Genomic DNA, 20,916 nt, shown 5'->3' on the forward strand with positions numbered 1-20,916 from the left:
GGCCCCAGTAATTCAGGAGGATAAGGCTGGAGGATCACTCCAGCCCAGGAAGCAGAGGCTGCAGTGTGTCCAGATGATGCCACTGCACTCCAGCATGGGTGACAGAATGAGACTCTATCTCAACACACACACAGACACACACACTCTACACACACACACACACACACACACACACACACTCTTCTGAATGGCCAATGGACTCAAGAAATGAATCATTAAAAAGTTCTATATTTTGAAAGAAATTATTTTGAACTGAATAATAAAAACATCAAAATCTGTGAGAAACAAGTAATATAACACATAGATGGAATTCTATAACTTTAAAATTACATGAAAATCAAAATATTTAATCTGAATTATGTAAGGTTCTACCTTAAGAATCCAGAAAAAGAAAAAAAAAGTTCAACCACAAAGTTCTTGATGAGGGGAAATAACAATAATAATAATATATCATGAGACTAATTGTACAGCATGATAATACTAGAAATGCATGAAACAGAAAACCACGATAGATAAACCAGATCTTTCATGAGATCAAATTGATGAACTTTTAGATATACTGACCTGATCAAAGGAAAAAAATGGTAAAAGATATACAAATTTGGCATTCTGATTTTTCCTACCTGGACTGGCACTAGTGATTTAATTCAGAATTGCACTAATACTCTGTACATGCCCAGACTCAGATGTTTTCTTTCTAGCAGACCTGATTAAATTAGCCAAAGTATATTTCTAGTCTCTAAAAACTATTCTGTTAAGGACCTGCCTGCCCTATTCCACATAGTATAAAGCTGGCAAGTCCTGTTATTTCTCAGGTCCTCAAAAGCTATGCACATGGAGTTGAAACAGGAAATTTTATTTGACCCCTCTGCGGGACTTGCAAAGGTGGTGGCTCATTTTCTCAAGCCACAGCTCTCAACCCCTTGTAGTGATGGGAAGCATGCAGGTGAGTGGATTCAGGGGCCAGGATGAGTACATCTGGGCATCAGCAGGAGCAGAACTCAGTGCAGCCCCACAGCAATGTCTAGGAGGGTACCTGCAACTTCCAGAGCCCCAGAGGATAGGTGTTACAGTGTGCTCTTTCAACTTTGACATCCATGGACAGTTTAGGTATTTAACAGCTCAGTGTGAGAGGCTTCTATATCCTGAGCTCTTGTTCAGTGTCCAGGAAGAATCAGGTCGTATGAGAAAATTGAAAATGGTAAATGCAGGGAATTTTATTGCCAATGAAAGTGGCTCTCAGTGAGATGGGGAGCTAGAAAGGGGATGAAGCAGAAAGGTGGACTTCCCCTGGGGTTCAGCCTTCCCTGGTCAAACTCTTCTCTAAAGTCCCACCATCAAGCCATCCCTCTGAAGTCAAGCTGCTTCTTTTCTCTGTCTCTACCACTCCACTGCAAGTAAAGCCTGGGGTTTTTACAGGTACAGAATTGGGGTTTGGGGTGTGCCAATGCCAGGGTGGTTTTGGAAAAGGCAGCATTTGAGCTGGAAAACAAAGATACAAAGTTCCCGTGAGATGTGGGTCCAGGTTTGAGGGTAGGGGCCTTGCCGGGGACCACCCTCTTCTATCCAGTGTTTTTCTGCTTCCTGTCTATATCAGAGTCAGGGGAACCTCAGTTACCTGCCTGTTAAAACACCTACAGCCACTTGGCCCAGTACATATGCTTCATATGTATTTTACTGTCACATTTGTTTCTTTTCTCAAGTTTCCTGAGTTAGCTATGAGACCTCTTTCTCACATGTGTTTGTATCACTTAGTGGATAAATACGATATGAATGATGTAGATCAAAATATTAGCTTTTCTTCCTCTTTACTAATAAAGTGCAAATTGAAGAAAATGGCTTGGGGGCTTAGTGAAACTGGCATTACTGAAACATGTTGTACTTCTAATATTTCTAGAACAGACATAACCATTTACTGATAAACTATAGACTTGATGTAATAATATAACACTTGAAGACACAAAGAGAAATATACTCTTTGCAGAAATGAGAACAAGAAGGAAGAGGTGAATATCAGAATTTTACTTTATTTTCAGATTCCTAATCATAAAAAAAAAAAAAAGCTGATTAGACCAACAGCTGTTTCCTAAGGCTGTAGAAATCTGAAAAAGCTTTGTTACATTTCAGAATCTCTTTTTGTTTTAGCAGAAAATTAAGATATAATGTTTTTACACCCCAAATCTGTGTAGCATGTTATACAATTTGCTCTATACTTTTAGAAGAAAAAAGATGCCCAGAGATTGCTGCTTTTAGTGAGGAATTTGTTGCTTTATAACAGGGAGTTTTGTTGCTTTACAACACAGCACAAACCCTACTGATTCCTGAAATTGTAGTCTTGGTTTAGCTCCATAGTGAAAATCAAAAAGGGTTAAATTCAATAAGTTGAGATACATTCAGAGGTTTAAGTGAGGGTAATAAATTTGCTGAAATAACATTCCCTTTGGTTTATAATTTACTTCAAATATTATTCCTTTGTAAGTAGATGTATCTAAGAAATGGAGTAAGTTAATAGGTATGGTGGTGTATTATTATATATGTATGTAATATCTTTCCTAGCACATGGGTTTTTATTTTTTATATCTTCAAAGTAGAGCAATATAAACTTCAGCCTCAAATTTCATTCATAATTCTGGTTCTCATGTATGAGAAGTGAAGATGAATAACTAGTATAACTTCTAAGAATAAATCCAACATCTAGTGTTCTTTGATGCTGCTGCCTCTGCACTGTATTTTTAACTTGATTCAAACATTAACACTTATTTTTCTTCTTTCTAAGCAGTACTTTGCTTCCTACAATATTTTTTTGTCATCTTAAATCTGTGTCTCAAATCCTTCCTCCTTTGTCCAACATCTGTAAAAAGGAAGTCTCTCTTCACATCCACACAGAGTTTTCTTAGAGTTGAATATTCAGTTTTGCATGCCGGTCATTGACACTAAATTTCCACTTGCTTCTAGAAATTGTTTCCTATATTATTTTAATAGTCTTCCTAGATACCTAATTCCATTTTTCAGACACCCTAATTTTCTTCTTTCTTTGAGTATTTCACAGGAACCGTCTGCATTTTATTGCCTTTAACATCTCTTACAGTCTCTACCCTATCCACATGCAGCTCATCCTCAAGTAGTTCAATCACAAATTCTATATTATTATTTTGCAGTCTCTGAAGCTTTTAGTAATTTTTCATCCTCTAGCTGACCTTTTCCTAACTCTATGAGGTTTTATTTTTTAATCATTTATTTCATTACATTCCCTTGTCCTAGATAAGAGCCCAATCTCTTAAATTGTGTTCCATAACCAAAGGCACAAATTTTCTTTAGCACTATAATTCCTAGTCTATATACTGTGAAGAATAAACAATGCCCAAAGGAAATGAAATGACAAAATAAGACCTTATTTCAGAGATTAAATATTATAATGGAGTTCATTTGTTGTTTTTCAAGTGATGAATAGTCAATTATACATGTGAAGAAAATGAGTTTTTGTAATTATGGTGACGTTGGATCAATATGAGAAAAACAATGTGGAATAATAAGTATTCAGATAACTTATGTTAAAGTATGTTTATACAAATGGTCATACTCATTGAAATTGTTAATTCCATTTGTAATTAGAATATTAGGTTCTATTTTACCTTTATATCCAGAATATATAAAATTAATGAAATCAAGTCTACTTCTGCAGTATGGTGATAATTTCAGTCATATAATATGAAACGAGCTTAATTTCACATTATGTTTATAACTACTTTAATAATTGAATTTCTTTTCAGTACTCTAAATCAAGGAAATAGAACACATTTTCTATCTTTTGTAAGGGGCAGGGAAATTCTATGAAAACTTTCATATTTTCATGCAATAGAAAATTCACATAGTTCATAAATAAATAAGCATTGCTAGTTTCCTTGATCTGAAAAAAAAAAAGTACAGAAAGACCTGTCCTTTGTATTTTATAACTCTAGTTTTCAAAGTGGAATCACTAGGACAGTAGTATCAGCATCAACTGGGATCTTGATAGACTGCAGGTTATTATTAGATCTGAATTCCTTCTCAGACCTAATAATTAGAGATTCTGTGGGTGAGGTCCAGCAATCTGTGTCTCAAGTGCTGTTAGAGCCTTAGTTCTCAAACTTAAACTTGTCTAATGTATGTTCAAGTTTGAGAACTAAGGCTCTAGAAAAACTAATAAAGCAAAATGGTGAGATCTTAGAGAAAAGAAATTTGTAAGAATATATTGTATGCATCTATAAATTTCTTAATTATTAAAAGAAAAATTTTAACTTTCATAATCTATATTTTGAATGTTCTAAAGTGTGTCTATATTTATACAAATATCAGCAATAATTAATGAATGTGAAAAACTTAATAGAACAATTAGACAACTTTTTTGCCATTTATGTTCAGATTATATTAGCAAAGATGCATTTTATTCCATAATTAAAAGGAACATTTTATTGTGATTAATATTTGCAAGGTGTGCTATGAGAGTCTTTTTTCATTTTTAAAAATTCTAAAAGAATGCTGAGACTTGTCTACAAAATTTAGTATATCTATTTAATTTTACATGATTTTAATGATTTAATGTCTTTATCTGACCACAGATGAAAGAAAGAAGGAAAAAAAGAAAATGAAAGAGAAAAAAAGAAGAAGGAAGGAAGGAAAGAAGGAAGGAAGGAAAGAAGGAAAGAAGGAAGAAAGAAAGAAGAAAGAAAGAAAAGAGAGGAAGGAAGAAAAAAAGAAAGGAAAGAAAGAAAGAGAAAAGAGGAGAAAGAAGGAGGAGGAGGAGCAGGAGGAGGAGGGGAGGGAGGGAAGGAGGGAGGGAGGGAAGCAATGTAAAAACTTCATACTTAGACAACGTATAAATTGTAATTGGTCATCTGCTTTCAAGGAATTTTGATTTATAAATCAAGAAACATTAATTTTATTTACCTTTGCTTTTCTCTTATTTTTGGATCTTATCTGAAGATTGTAATGAACTGAGGAGCATTTAATATATAGAAATGTTTGAGTCGTGCTACTAAGAAGTAAATCCAAATATCTCACTCAATGTAGTGAAAGGCTATCAGATAAAAAAAAACAAAAAAACAAAAATAAACTGGTTAATGGTTCTGACAGGTTTGAGAACACCTATTTTGGCCCATAAGCTATTTGATTATCTGACTATGGCAAAGTAAAATATATGCAAAGTGTTAGAAACATATGTTAACTAAAGATATATCAGAAGTAAAGGTAACACATTTCTGTTATTATCATGTAATTTTTATGGTAAAACAGGATCACATTTTTCTATAACTTCTCTGTTGAATATCTGTTGTATAAAGTAAGACAAATGCAAACACTTTAAAATACATTTTCCAGAGAAAAACTATCTTAAATAGCAATAATTACCTTGGTTTGAAGATGTAAGTAAATAAGAAGTGATGTATGTAAAAAATAAAGATTCCTACTGTGGAATTATTACTCCCACAAGCATCCAGGTTAACAATAATTTGATGATCCATCAGTATTTGGTGGTCCAAATGTCTTGTATTTGAATATGTAGTACATATTCTTAAAAATTGCTTAAAAATTGATTCTTTTTAATTTTTAATTTTACAGAATATGTTCAGGTTTTACTGCTTTTTTGCTCCTTTCAAAATAACTAAGAGTTTAGATTGTGAATCAACAATTAGAAAGATATCTTTCAACTACATAAATCAGCAGTTTCTCTTTACACATGAAAAACAAAACAAAACAAAAAACACCGGGTTGGTCAAGAGAGCAACAATGTCCAGCATAGTCATAGTCAGATGATCCATGGTAAATAAATAACTTATTTACTCAGCTAGTTGAGAGCACTTTAGGTTATGTTCTATATATAGAACAGTGACTTTTGCTTTGTTGCTGTTTAGTGTAAATCCTTCTTCTAACTGACCAATCATGTGGCATAATTGTGGGTCTAAATACAAAATGGATAGTGATTGTTGAGTAAAATATTACCGTAGCTGGAAAAAATATAGCATGGAATTCTGCTAAATTTCCTTCTAAATACGGTACATTGTTTGGCCAACCTGTGCTAATTTAATCTTGGTGAAAACAAAAAAAGCCTTAAGTGCTGTTTCTAACAGGTGTTATCAATATGCTTAAAACATTCTTGGCAAGTAAAAATCTCCTATACGTGGTGCATGAAATTGCCAATTATTTGGAAGCTAACTTCATACATTTGTTTCTCTGAAAAACTTGTATTTTCTCACTTAAAATCTAACATCCAAAAGCTATAATATGGAGTCCATGTATACTTTTATAAAAGCATCCTTTTCCCTTAGCAATCCCTTCACATCATTCTCATTCACTCAGTGAAGTGCTCTTCACAGATCCAAAATTAGACCTACAGAGTCAGTTCTTTCATACATTCAATTATAGATGACACAGATTCTGTGTTGTCTTCTGTCATTTTAAGATCCAAAGCTAAAATTACTAGATATACCTTAATTCAACTACATCTATATCTATAGCTATATTTTTACAAAATTACATTGACATAGTACATTACCATTTAGGAACACATTTGATGCATATACTTCAGATGAAATTATGATTATTCAGTAAGAAACAGAAGTAATTTATTTTATTCTTTTCTTTTAGGACTGTGTGGTAAATTGGTTGAGTAGAATTTAAATTTATTTGTCGTGTTATATATTATGAAAGAGCATTTATTTTCAAAATATAAGTGAAGCTTTTAACTTAAGTGTAAAAAAAAAACTTTACTTTTTAAGCAAGCATGTAAGGGCATCACAAAATAGTATGTTGATATAAGAGCTATGCAACTGAACTAATTGCATGCTATTATGTATCTCTCAAAGCATTTGATAACATTGTAGCCAAAGTAATTTAAAAGGGTTGGATAGGGGGAATTAATATGTTTATTTGTTAGAATACCTAATGACAACATTCACATCTACAAAATAATTTGTTATTGAAGGCATTAAAAGCCCGTAACCCAAATAACATAATTGCTTCCAGATTTCAGATAGATTTTTAAACAGTTCTTAGAATAAACATTTGCAAGAGTATTTATATTATAATCACCTTAGGAAAAAATAATAATCTGTAAAAATTCTTTTAGAAATGGAATTTCCTAGATGTTGTATTCGGAATGTTCTAATGCCTCCATATAACCAGAGAAGAAAGTGTCAATGCTGAATAGAATAAAATATTTTTATTACTTCATGGGGGGCAAGTAAGGTCTTATATCGTTATAGGGCTTCTTGAAGTTTCTGCTGGTAATCTAACTAGGTGATGACGTGGATATTGTCAGATATTTTCCTTATTTCCCTGAAATGAAGACTGGCAAGTACTAGCTGGAATGTTGATAATTGCAATCACGCTCTTCTTGAAGAGCTCAGGATTTTATTTTGGCTTTTATGATCTATTGCCTATGGGCTGCAAAGTACTTCACACTCGTGAGAATATTAACTTGTTGGCCCTAAAAGCTATTTGTGTTTAAATCTGTGGTATAGTTTCAATCACAGAGGCACTGAGGAGATTGAACAAGATGAGCAACTGAATTCATATAGTGACTGGGTATGTCTGACAATACACAGAACTGTTTGTTTGTTTTCCAACTGCCATAACTAGGAAAACTCAGTGCTGAGAGCAGAATAATATTTATTTCTAGGGGCTAATTCTGGGAGGAAGGGAAACGGATTAGGAGTAGGACCTAATTATTGGTTATGTTATAGTTTTAGGAGAAGTCACAGATGTTCATTCATTGTTATGTTTTATCATTTAGATAGATGTTAACTTGTCTTTAACATACTCAACATTTTAAAAGATAATGGAGGAGGACAGGCATGGTGGTGCATGCCTATAATCCCAGCAATTTGGGAGGCAGAAGGGTGACGAATCCCCTCAGGTCAGGAGTTTGAGACCAGCCTGTCCAACATGGTGAAACCCCATCTCTACTAAAAATACAAAAAAATTAACTGGTTGTGCTGACTCACACCTGTATTCCCAGCTACTGGGAATGCTGAGGCAGAAGAATCGATTGAACCTAGGAGGCAGAAGTTGCAGTGAGCAGAGATCGCACCACCGAACTCCAGTCTGGGTGACAGAGCAAAGCTCTGTCTCAAAAAAAAAAAAAAAAAAAAGGAATTGAAAAAGATGGAGATTTATGAAAGTACTCTTTGCGAAAAATAGTAAGTTAAGAAGAACAATTTTAATTCTAATTACTAAAAGATTATAAAACTGAACAGCTAGCTGCAATACCAATTCAGATACATAAATTCATTCAATATCTCTGTTTGGCATGATGAGAAATACTCCCCACTTAACGAAAATTACAGCATGATCAGCCAGACCAAAGTACATAAGGACACATAATATACCAAGGAAAAGGGTATCCACTGTCTGTTTCTCACTTCATTAGCTCTGTAACAGGCACATCTACATGTGAAAGAGGTGAAAGCGCTCTGAACTTTGCTTTAAAATCAGAGCTGTTGAAGATGGTTGTGTGCTCATATTTTTATACAAATCTTAGCATTCTTTAATAAAATATGCATTACAGTCAGATCTGGATGACAGTAGAACATTGTGTTTATGTTCATTTAAGTGTACATGCACACGGAAGATGTTGATGTAGCTGTGTAAGAGTAGGACTGTAAGGGGTCTCAGACCTCATTCCACACTAAAGGTGTCAAGCTTATTGACTTGTCACTGCTACTTATTAGCTCATGGCAGAGCTGGACTAGAGTAGACCTTGACTCCTGATAAGGCCCATGCCCTGCCATTCAGTAAAAACAACTAAAGAATTCACTATTCAAGAACTTCCATAGGACTATGGTTTACATCATACCATGGAGAATTTTAACATTCCCCATATCTAATTAAATATATCAAAGAAAAATTTCATATTCAAAGTCACATAGTATGGAAAATATGCCTGTCTTAGTCATTTGTTTGTTTATTCTGGTTGCCATTTCAATAGCATAATCAATTTACTTTAAACAACATGTGAAGTATCAAAATTGTAATTAAAACAATAGGTTTTAATTTGTTTTAGTATGACTTTATTTCAAACAACTTTATTTAAACTTGAGACTCTAACTTTTTAGAAGTATCTGTCAATATTTTCCCTTTAAGGGCCCATGTTAATAAATATGTGCCATTGTAAGTAAGTAAATTTAAATACTATGAGATTCTAGCCATTGTAAATAAACAGATCAATTGATTTTCTGTAAGTTATAAAACCTTTTAATTGCACTATTTTGTTAGCTATTTGCTCAGACTTTACTGTTACAAATTCATGGTGAAAATTATGTTAAATGTTTTGAAGAACATTAAAAAAAAACCAAAGCTTCAAAAATTTCTTCTTCTGAAAAAACAGGGTAGTATAATTGTATTCAAAATTAGATGGCTATATTACAGGGTAAAATTCTCATTTTCCTGTAACTTATGGTCTTCTGTTTACTGGTTGCCTGACCCTCCAATTATGGGAATTTATTAATCACAAATCAAATGAAGGCATTCATTTCATTTTCTGCTGTCTTTTTCTCTCTCCTGTTGCCAAGTCCAGAGACAGACGGAGAGCTCTAGCCAGGATGACTGACTGTAACTGTATCTGAACTGGTTGTAGTGCTCAGCAGGGAGTACATGTTTCTACAAACTTTTTGAAATATTAATACACAAATTGTACTGAGGTTTTTGATAGCAGAAGACTGGCTGCTCTGTGGTTTTCTGATTAGGGTTCTATTGGTGATTCCGAGAAGTCAGTGGCGCCTAAATGGGTTAAGTCTAATGAGGTTTTGAAAGCTGATAGCATAATTTAACATGACTTTCAATCTCAGAGCTACAGACCTGGCTGACCCCAGCAAATTACAGTGTTTGTTAATGCTCTGGTATAAGCATCTTCTATTCAACCAAAACCTTCTATTCTATTTTTCACATTTTTAACATATATTAAGTGAAACAATCGAGTTGTGGTTCTCTAAGAAATGTTGTTTTTGGCTACAGTTTGACATATCTTCAGATCAGAAAATTTTTTAAGGTATATGATACTTCTCAATTCTTTAGAAGATGTCTTCAATACACACACACACACACACACACACACACACACACACGCATGGTTGAGTCTTGTCAAGAAAACATAATAACCTTAGATCTTTTATCATTGTAATCACATGTAACACATTTCTCCAGGAAAATCTAAAATTAGTTTTAAAAACTGCAAGCAAAAGGAAAAAGCCAAGCCACAAACTTCCTGTGGTAAAACAGTTAGAAAAAGAAACCTAACAAATGAACAAATAAAAACACTTCAAACAGAATACTTGCAAATGCTGTAAAACTAAGAAGAGAAGAAAGGTTATGATTGTAAAATTACTTAAATACATTTTTTAGAGAATCAATGTTAATTTAGCATTGATAATGATGTTATAAGTAAAATTTTGATGCCACAAAAGAAATTAGGACTGAAAGATAAATCCTCTTAGCAAGGCAGTTTACTTCTACAGAAGGGTACGCCTCACGGATGGAGCAATGGTGAGCTCACACTTGGACAAGGGAGGAAAAGTGTACTTATTCCTGATGGGGGTTTCTCCTACTGCTGTGTCATTCCCCTATTGGCTAGGGTTAGAACACACAGGCTAGACGAGTCCTGATTGGCTATTTTAAAGAGAGCGGGGGTACCAGCCAGAGTGGCAGGGTGGATGGTTTGGTGGGAAGGACAGTTACTGGCAGGTCAGATCAGGTAGCCAGGGGTGACCTAGGTCAAAGCAGCTGACTCAAGCAGGTGATCAGGACAGGTGACCAAAACAGATGACCAGAATGAGTCGGGTTGGAGCTGGGGGCAGGGGGAGCAGATGTGAACTACTGATTAGATTTGAATTGGCAGAGAAGGTCGTTTACTGAAACTACAAGGAAGTTAAACTTTAAAATGGAGGACAAAGAACTGGACATACTGACATACTGATTCTTTGATGAGTAATTTTGAACTCATTGTATCCAATAGTGATAGACTACTGGCGGTTTAGAAGTGAACTTTTTCTCATATATTAAATATTAAGATTTAATATTGTATATCTCTTAAGGTAGAAATTATCCAAACTACATTTCAGAAACAAATATTTAAAATATCAATAATTTCTTTCTAGCTTAAGGTGGTTGTTTATAAACACAGCACCATTGCAGTTTTCCAGATTATGAGAATCCAGATGAAAGTTTAGAAGCTTTGGAAACTTCACTGGAAGCTAATGTTAGCCCAGCTTTATACCTGTGGGTTTTCATCAACTATATGAAAAGCATTTTCACCTGATTTTTAATTAATCTTTTTAAAAGCAAATTCTGTTTAAAATTCTTGACTGCTTATATCATGCAAAACTTATAATTGACTTCCCTAGAATCAGAAGTAGCAGTAGTTTTTAACCTACTAAGATTAAGTCTTTTTTGAACAAGCTAATGGTGCAAATGTCATGAAGCTAATGTTTAATTATTTAAAGTAAATGGTTCTTTGTTTAAATATTTGCAATTCGATGTATTTCAAAAAGTGCATTACTCCAATTTACAGAAATTTAGGCTTATTTTAAATTTTAATATTTGAAATAATTTTAACTTTACATATTTTAATCAATTAAAGCATCTTTATGAAAACAATTTTCTATGATGAATATTCTGTTCAAAATAAGTTTAGAAAACTAAAAATAATTCCTAGAAAGAAAAACACTTTTTTTTTTTTGAATTGAAGTCTAGCTCTGTTGCTGGCGTGCAGTGGCACAATCTCTGCTCTGCTTACTGCAATTCCTGCCTCTCGGTATCAAGCAATTCTCCTGTCTCAGCCTCCTGAGTAGCTGGAACTACAGGCACCTGCCACCATGCCCAGCTAATTTTTGTTTTTGTATTTTAGTAGAGATAGGGTTTCACCATGTTGCCCCGGCTGGTCTTGAACTCCTGAGCTCAGGTAATCTGCTCACCTCAGCATCCCAAAGTACTAGGATTACAGGCATGAGCCACTGTGCCCAGCCAACTTTATAAAATGCTTAGTTTTTAGAATCATAGAGATTTTTAAATAATTTCCAATATTACAAAGCAAAGAATGAATTAACATATTTTACATCTAATGACTTTGTATTTAATTAGAAACTATTTTACTGTATTTCTAAATTTGGGGTGGGGTGATTATTCATAGACCTTTAAAAGTACAAAGCTCACATTATAATAAACAAGAAATAGTAAAAAAAAAAAATCCTTAATCGAAACACAATGAGAATAACTATACCTAACATATTTAAGATAACGTTTAAACAAGTGCATATTGAATGTTATGTTCTTAAAATATCTGCTGTACTTCAATCTCCCTGAATATTTGCAAATGTAGTTCAATAATCTAGCTAGTAGTCTAAGTTTTAATATTTCTCTTTTAGAATTTACTTGCATTCTGATCATAACGCATGTAAGAAAAATATTTAAAATTATTATAGCATTTCTTGACTTTATCTGAAAGCCTTTAACTAAGCTCTCTCACTTTTATTTGACTATTTCTTAAAAAAGCAAAAATGTCTAAATTGTTCTTTAATTAAAAAAAAAAACACTATAAGCTTTAACATAGTTTCAAGAAAACCACAGTCAAAATAGTTTAAATAAATACTGTTTTATTAGAAGAGGAATTATCCATTTATATGAGGATCATGTATGTGATAGAAGTAGTCATTTTAATTTTAATTTTACAAACACTACTACCTACAATATTAAATAGCCACACAATTCTTATGTTTCTTCCATGTTTTGTATAAAAGTCATTATGACTCACATTAATAAAAGTAATACCAGTAATTAATTTTACAGGAAACATAATATTTCCTAAAATAAATATGGCCTTGGTTGTTAAAACCAAAAATTAGGACAGCTTTTATCTTATTCTTGACTATGTTTAGAAAATATTTGAGGAAATCATATTATATTCTTGAAAATTTTTCTATCTAGTTATCTTTCCATTTCCTGGACTTTCACTTAATTGTGTTTCATAGATTTCATGTATTATTGTTTAAATATTTATTTACTCATTTACTGCAATGTTGAATAGAAGAAACGACTTAAATTGAACAGGTTTGTCCAGGAGAGGGTTGATCTGGAGGGGAGAAAATCCTTTGAATCTATACTACTGATTAGATCATTAACCAACATCTCAGTAGAACGCTTTTCAGAAAGAAAGGGAGATGGCTGCAGTTGTCTTTCCTCTCCATTTATTTTTTATGGTTATTTATTCACAGATGATGTGGGCAGACTGTGTGCAGAGATAAAGCATGGGTAATTTACAAGCAAATGGAAGCCTCAATTGGCTAGGATATTCAAAGCGCTCTAAGGAATTAAGAGGAAAGTAGGTCATTTGAATCATAAACATTTTAAACATTTACTTCATAAATAAAACTAATACATACTTGTTCAAAAATGCAGGGAAAAAATGGCTTCAAATAGGATAAGAAAGAAAGCTAAACAAAACAGAATTATTAAACCCATGCCAGTTTCCACACCTCTATGAATTTCAGTAGGTGGTCCACTTCTGACAGTGTACAAACCAGCAGGAGAGTTTACTAATGAAAGACTAGATACATGTGTTGACATAGCATTAAATGACTAGTTTGTCACTCCCCCAGGATATGAATTGTGGATTCCATTCTGTAGTAGCACAAACTAACTGCTTTTATCATCTTGGTTTTTTATTTTTATTTTTCTCATTAAACTTTTTAAATGGGTCTCAAAATTCTGTGACAAATTTTTGGTCAAGTTGCTTCCATTAAAAAGTATCGATTTTAAAAACTACTTACTTAAAACTGCCATACGCAAAAAAGAAAATCAAAGTGGTCCATAAAACATTCTCCATTCCTTCTGAAGGTTTTACGATGCATTGTTATTATTAACCAGTCTTTTACTACTAAACTTACATGGCCAATTGAAACAAAAAATTCAGAGACTGTTCTTCCACCACTGATGAAGACCAGGGTGGCCGGTATTAGGGATAATATTCATTTACCCTTCTGAGTTCTCTGGGCAGACTTGGTGACCTTACCAGCTCCAGTAGCGTTCTTGTCCACTGCTTTGATGACTCCCATGGCAACTGTTTGTCTCACATCATGAACAGCAAAGTGACCCAGAGATGGACAGTCTGAGAAGCTCTCAACACACATGAGCTTGCCAGGAACCATATCAATGATGGCAGCATCACCAGACCTGAAGAATTCAGGGCCATCTTCCAGCTTTTTACCAGAATGGTGATCAATCTTTTCCTTCAGGTCAGCAAACTTGCATGCAATGTGACCCCTGTGGCAACCAGTACAGGGGCATAGATGGTGCTGATTTGGCCTGGATGGTTCAGGATAACTGCCTGAGCAGTGAAGCCAGCTGCTTCCATTGACGGGTCATTTTTGCTGTCACCAACAACGCTGCCGTGACAAACGTCCTTGACACACATTCTTAACATTGTCCCCAGGAAGAGCTTCACTCAAAACTTTATGGTGCATTTTGACAGATTTTTACTTCAGCTGTAATGTTGACTGGAGCAAAGGTTGCCACCATACCAGGTTTTAGAACACCAGTCTCCACTCGGCCAACAGGAATAGTACCAATATCACCAATTTTGTAGATGCCCTGGAGAGGCAAGTGCAAGGGCTTGTCAGTTGAATGAGTTGGTGGTAGAATGCAGTCCAGAGCCTCAAGCATCGTGGTTCCACTGGCATTGCCATCCTTACAGGTGACTTTGCATCCCTTCAACCAAGGCATGTTAGCACTTGGCTCCAGTATGTTTTCACCATTTCAAACAGAAATTGGCACAAATGCTACTGTGTTGGGGTTGTAGCCAATTTTCTTAATGTAAGTGCTGACTTCCTTAATAATTTCCTCATATCTCTTCTGGCTTTAGGGTAGCTCAGTGGAATCCATTTTGTAATATCAACGACTAGTTGTTTCACACCCAGTGTGTAAGCCAGAAGGGCATGTTCTCAGGTCTGCCCATTGGTGATACCAGCTTCAAATTCACCAACAGTAGCAGTAACAATCAGGACAGCACAGTCAGCCTGAGATGTCCCTGTAATCATGTTTTTGAAGAAGTCTCTGTGTCCTGGGGCATCAATGATAGACACATAGTACTTGCCAGTCTCAAATTTCCACAAGGAGATATCAATAGTGATACCATATTCACGCTCAGCCTTCAGTTTATCCAAGACCTAGGCATACTTGAAGGAGCCCCTTCCCATCTCAGCAGTTTCCTTCACAAATTTTTCAGTGGTTCTTTTGTCAATGCCACCACATTTGTAGAGCAGATGTCCAGTAATGGAGGCCTTGCCCCAATCTACGTGTCCAATGATGACAATGACGATATGAGTGTTTTCTGATCCAATTTTCACTTTTAGGGGTAGTTTTCATGACACCTGTGTTCTGGCAGCAAACCCATTGCAAAAAAGCTATCATCTTGTTTTTTTGTTTTTTTTTAACTTTAACTTCTAACACAAATTAACAGCTTTCTGTTTGCCATTCACATATTTATTTCATGCCATGCTTGGTTAAAATTAAAATTGCCTCACTAGTTATGCACTTCAAAATTTAGTACTTCTTCAAAGACCTGCAGGATGACTTAATGAGTATGGAATGCAATTCTCTTCTTTAAATCAAATTAAATGTAAATTGTCTATGTTCAATACTGCAAGGGTACATTGTGTATGCAATAAATTGAGAATAACTCAGTATAAAGAGATAATTATATGTCTTCCATGTCTAAAATATATGCAATATGATTGGCTAGCTATGGATTTTTACTCCTGGCTTATAGCCACAGGGGAATTTTAAATTGTAACACTGTAGATCTATGACATTGTGTCTCTGAATATAAACAGCAACAGGGCCCAAAAAGATCAAAGCTCAAGTTTTCTTTTGAAAAAGAGACTGTTGTAAGAAAACAATCTCTCCTTGTTATTACCATGGGGTATATCTATGGGCTTGAGAAGTCATATTATCATTCAAACCTTTAAAGTCAGTTTTTCAGGGTGAAAGAATAATCAAAAGTAAAGTACACTCCTGAGGGTTATGCAATTTAGTTACCTCTGGAAGCAACATTCACAAGTAGATAACGGTGGCCAGGAAAATACGCCTATAACTACTTAAAATAAGAAGTAAAGAATCTTACAGTCTTTAGGGTTTATTATCAACATAACAAGAAGTACCACAACTATTAAACTGATTAGTAGTTCTAATTAAGAGATATAGAACAAAGATCATTAACATAATAAAACTGACCTAATCTCCTATTATTGATGTTTACATACTTACTGACAACTGAGATTGACATGAATTTATTAATCTTGATTTGATAATCATTGGCAAGTCTTTCTTTCAGAAAATCAGTAGTTGTGTATTTACTTTATGTGTTTTGCTATGTGGGTCTAGAACAACAATACTTATAAATTCCAACACTTCTTTTTATTCAAAATTTAATTTTGTTAAGGTAAGAAAATTTAGCCAATTTGAAGAGAGCCAAATTTTAGAAGAAAATAAAATTTAAATATTAATTTAGAAACATTTATATGTCTAATTACTGAAAATCGAATTTCTAGATACAAGTCTGATAAATGTTAAAATTGATTTTATTCATCCCTTTCTTTAGCTACAAGGCTGATAATTATTTGCACTAAATCTGTTTAACTTCAATGCCGACTTTAATAAAAATGTTAGTAGAAATGTTTCCTTCATCGATTATGTAGATAGAGATAGCATTTGCAATTTGAGAAAACAGCAGTTTACGAGAGTAAGTAATAACTGATTTAAACTGCATCAAATTGGACTAATCTATTATGGACTAGTCTAATTATGCTAGTTACATAAAATTTCAAACCATATATTAAGTATTTAGCATCTCTTGAACAAGACAATGGGTAAAATGCTGTGGGTAACTCAGACATGAAGAGTAAATATTTATATTGAAAAATCCAGTATTTGCTCAAGGATAAGGCTTTATTTGTGTAACTTCACTTATTGTGAGATTGAGAGCATGGACTCTATAGCGTTAGAGAGAATGGATTCAAATCTGAGACTAGTCAGTGTCAAAATGTCAAATTGGAAGATTGAAAATAGCTTATAACACTCTGAAGTCCTATTCTATAGTGTCATCTAGATTTGATAAAAGAATGTCTCACTTCTCTTACCTTTTTTCTCTCAAGAATCTTTTCTCATTCCTTATATGATACTCACATATGTTCATGGTTGTGAAGTTTGCTTTAACTTTTCTAGATGATTTTGGCATTGTGTTCTCCTACTGTGTAACTTTCTATAGGTAGCCGTTTCAAAACAAAAAGTTTAATGTAAACATATGAATTTGTTCTTTTTTCTTAATCACCTAGTATATCATAATGATTAGATAGAGCAATTAAAATTTCTTTTAATGTTCAGATACATAGTGGGTTGAGTTTATTTTTGAAGTACAGTATGAGCAGCATTCTGCATATAAAAATCTAAAATCTGAAATACTCTAAAATCTAAAACATTCTAAGCACAGATGTAATGCCACAAGTGTAAAACTTCACACCTGACCTCATGTGATGGTCACAGTCAAAACACAGGCAAAATGTTGTTTCATGTGCAAAAGGATTTAAAATATTGTATAAAATTACCTTCAGGTTATATGCATAAGGTATATATAAAACACAAATAAATTTTGTGTTTAGACTTGGATATCATCCCTAAGACATCTCATTATGTATATGCAAATATTCAAAAATCTGAAAGACCCACAATCTAAAACACTTCTGACAATTGAAAAACACATAGAGAATATATATTTAAGAAAATAATATATAATATTGTATAATATTGTATTTGATGTTGTATTAGTCAGGGTTCTCTAGAGGGACAGAATATATATGTATGTGCATATATATATATATATATATATATATATATATATATGAAGAGTTTCTTAAGTCTCAACTCAAAGTACCACGATGTCCTCCAATAAGCTGTCTGCAAGCTGAGGAAAAAGGAGAGCCAGTGCAAGTCCACAAACTGAAGAACTTGGAGTCCAATGTTTGAGGGCAGGGATCATGGGAAAAAGCATACAGCATGGGAGAAAGATATAGGCTGTGAGGCTAAGCCAGTTTCGCCTTTTCACGTTTTTCTGCCTGCATTATATTTGTTGGCAGTTATTAGATGGTGCCCACCTAGATTAAGGGTGAGTCTGCCTTTCCCAGCCCACTGACTCAAATGTAATCTGCTTTGGCAACACCCTCACAGACACACCCAGGATCAATACTTTGTATTCTTCAATTAAATCAAGTTGATTCTCAGTATTAACTATCACAAGTCCACCCCTTGTCAACTTGAACCCATACACATCTCTTAATATCATACATGATCTTCAAATAAGACAATAATAAGATCATAATTGTGTCTTACATAATACAACTATCTTTCATATAACTGGAAATGTACCAATTCCCAACCCAAATGCTATTCAGGTATGTTAACATAAAGTTAACAGTAGTTAAGTGATGACATGAAGTCAATAAATGTTATGGCACATCATAAAAGAGAAAGGAAATAAAATGAAGATATTTTCTTAGAAGTGTATACATGCAGAAACATGTTTTTAACAAAATGAGGAGGGATAATCATGACAATTACAATTCTCCTTTCTGCAACTGGTTGTGTGGTTGTAGCTGGTATTGATGATGACCTTCTACTACCCTTTCTGTATTGTTATTCCCTTTGCCTTCAACAAACACTTCAGCAGGTTGTAAATTTTGTCCTAATGGAGTGACCAAAACCTTCATTCATGAAGGGTCTGGGAACATTTGTAGTCCTACCTGAACTGGGCTGTTGTAGTTTTCCATTTACCTGAATCACAGGGCATGGTAATATTAAGAGACACCCTAATGGATCTCCTGTATTCCACTCATACTCTTCCTTACCTCGGTTATGGAGCAACAGACTGATTTCATCTTGATACTGTGGGTCAAACACCACAGCCAACACTAGTCTCCCTTCTTTGCCTGTTGACTTAAAAGTAATAGGTGTCCAAAATGTCCAGGTAGCAATCTTAACTTCCAGTTTAATGGAATTATTGTTCTGTCTTTTGGTGGCAGCGTTCCTCCCTCTGGAACTAAGACCTCTAGGCCAGCAGAACAGCAGAACATAATGTTGTGGGAACAGGAAGCAAAAATTCTGCTAGTGGATCACTAGGGGTGAGGGCGAGTGATGTCACTTCCACTTCTTGATTCCTGGACCCATGAATACTGGCTATGGGAGAAACATTACCATATATTGGAAACTGATTCAAACCATGTACATCTTTCTGGAGAACTTAGCTCCAGCCCTGCAAAGTATTGTCACCTAGTTGGCCTCATAAAGGTGACTTCAAAAGACCATTTCGCCATTCTATCCAGGTGTTTTGGGATGATGGGGAACATGGTAAGACCAGTGAATTCCATGAGCGTGAGCCCACTGCTGCATTTCTTTAGCTGTAAAACGAGTACCTTTTTCAGAAGTAATGCTGTGTGGAATACCATGACAGTGGGTAAGGCCTTCTATGAATCCACAGATGGTAGTATTGGCAGAAGCATTGCATGCAGGATAGGCAAACCCATATTTGGAGTCAGTGTCTATTTTAGTAAGGAAAGACTTCTGCTCTTTCCATGATAGAAGAGGTCCAATATAATGAACCTGCCTCCAGGTAGCTGGCTGATTATCCTGAGGAATGGTGCCATATCCAGAGCTCAATGTTGGTCTCTGCTGCTGGCAAATTGGGCACCCAGCAGTGGCCAAAGTCAGGTCAGCCTTGGTGAGTGGAAGTCCATGTTGTTGCACCATGTGTAACCTCCATCCCTGCCACCATGGCCACTTTGTTTATGGGCCCATTGGGCAATGACAGGGGTGGCTGGGAAAGAGGCTGAGTGATCTCCACAGAACGGGTCATCCTATCCACTTGATTATTAAAATAGTTGTCTGCTGAGATCACCCATTGATGAGCACTTACATGAGATGCCAATATCTTCACAGATTTTTACCATTCAGAGATAAGCATCCACATACCACTTTCCCAAATTTATTTGTCACTAATTTTCCAATTGCACTTTTTCCAAGTCCCTGGCCATCCAGCCAAACCATTGGCTACAACCCATGAATCAGTATGTAATCACACATCTGGCCATTTCTCCTCCCATGCAAAGTGCACAACAAGGTACACTGCTCGAAGTTGTGCCCACTGAGAAGATTTCCCTTCACTGCTGTCCTTCAGCGATGCCCTACACAGTGGTTGTAGTGCTGCAACTGTCCACTTTTGGGTGATGCCTAGTATGGTGCAGAACCATCTGCAAACCATGCTGTAGTCTTCTCTTCCTCTGTCAACAGATCATAGAGAACTCCCCATTAGGCCATTGGTGCAGGCTGAGGGAGAAAAGGCAGGATGGCAGGAGTGGAGACCATGGGCATTTGAGCCACTTCCTCATGTAACTTACTTGTGCCTTAAGGACCTGTTCAAGTCCGATCACATATATACCACTTCCATTTGGTGATGGAATGCTGCTGTGCATGACCCACATTAAGGCTAGATGGATTAGAAAGCACCCAGTTTGTGATAGGCAGGTCAGTTACATGGTGACTTAATGACTCATAGTCAAACATTCAATTTCCACCAAACCCCAGATACAGTCTGTGAAGGTTAATACTCAGTGTCAACTTGATTTGATTGAAGGATACAATGTACTGATCCTGGGTGTGTCTGTGAGGGTGTTGCCAAAGGAGATTAACATTTGAGTCAGTGGTCTGGAAAAGGCAGACCCATCCTTGACTGGGTGGACACCATCAAATCAACTACCAGCAAATATAAAGCAGGCAGAAAAACGTGAAAAGGAGAGACCTGCCTAGCTTTCCAGTCTACATCTTTCTCCTGTGCTGGATGTTTCCTGC

The 20,916-nt window shown here is 35.0% G+C and overlaps 1 pseudogene; it reads right to left on the reverse strand.

Moving 5' to 3' along the window:
* Positions 1–13,991: 13,991 nt before the first annotated feature.
* LOC105710719 (putative elongation factor 1-alpha-like 3) lies at positions 13,992–20,540 on the reverse strand (annotated as a pseudogene).
* Positions 20,541–20,916: the final 376 nt, after the last annotated feature.

Source organism: Aotus nancymaae, unplaced genomic scaffold (genome assembly GCF_030222135.1).
Source record: "Aotus nancymaae isolate 86718 unplaced genomic scaffold, 86718_ANA_hifiasm-v0.15.2.pri h1tg000033l, whole genome shotgun sequence".
Taxonomy (NCBI): domain Eukaryota; kingdom Metazoa; phylum Chordata; class Mammalia; order Primates; family Aotidae; genus Aotus; species Aotus nancymaae.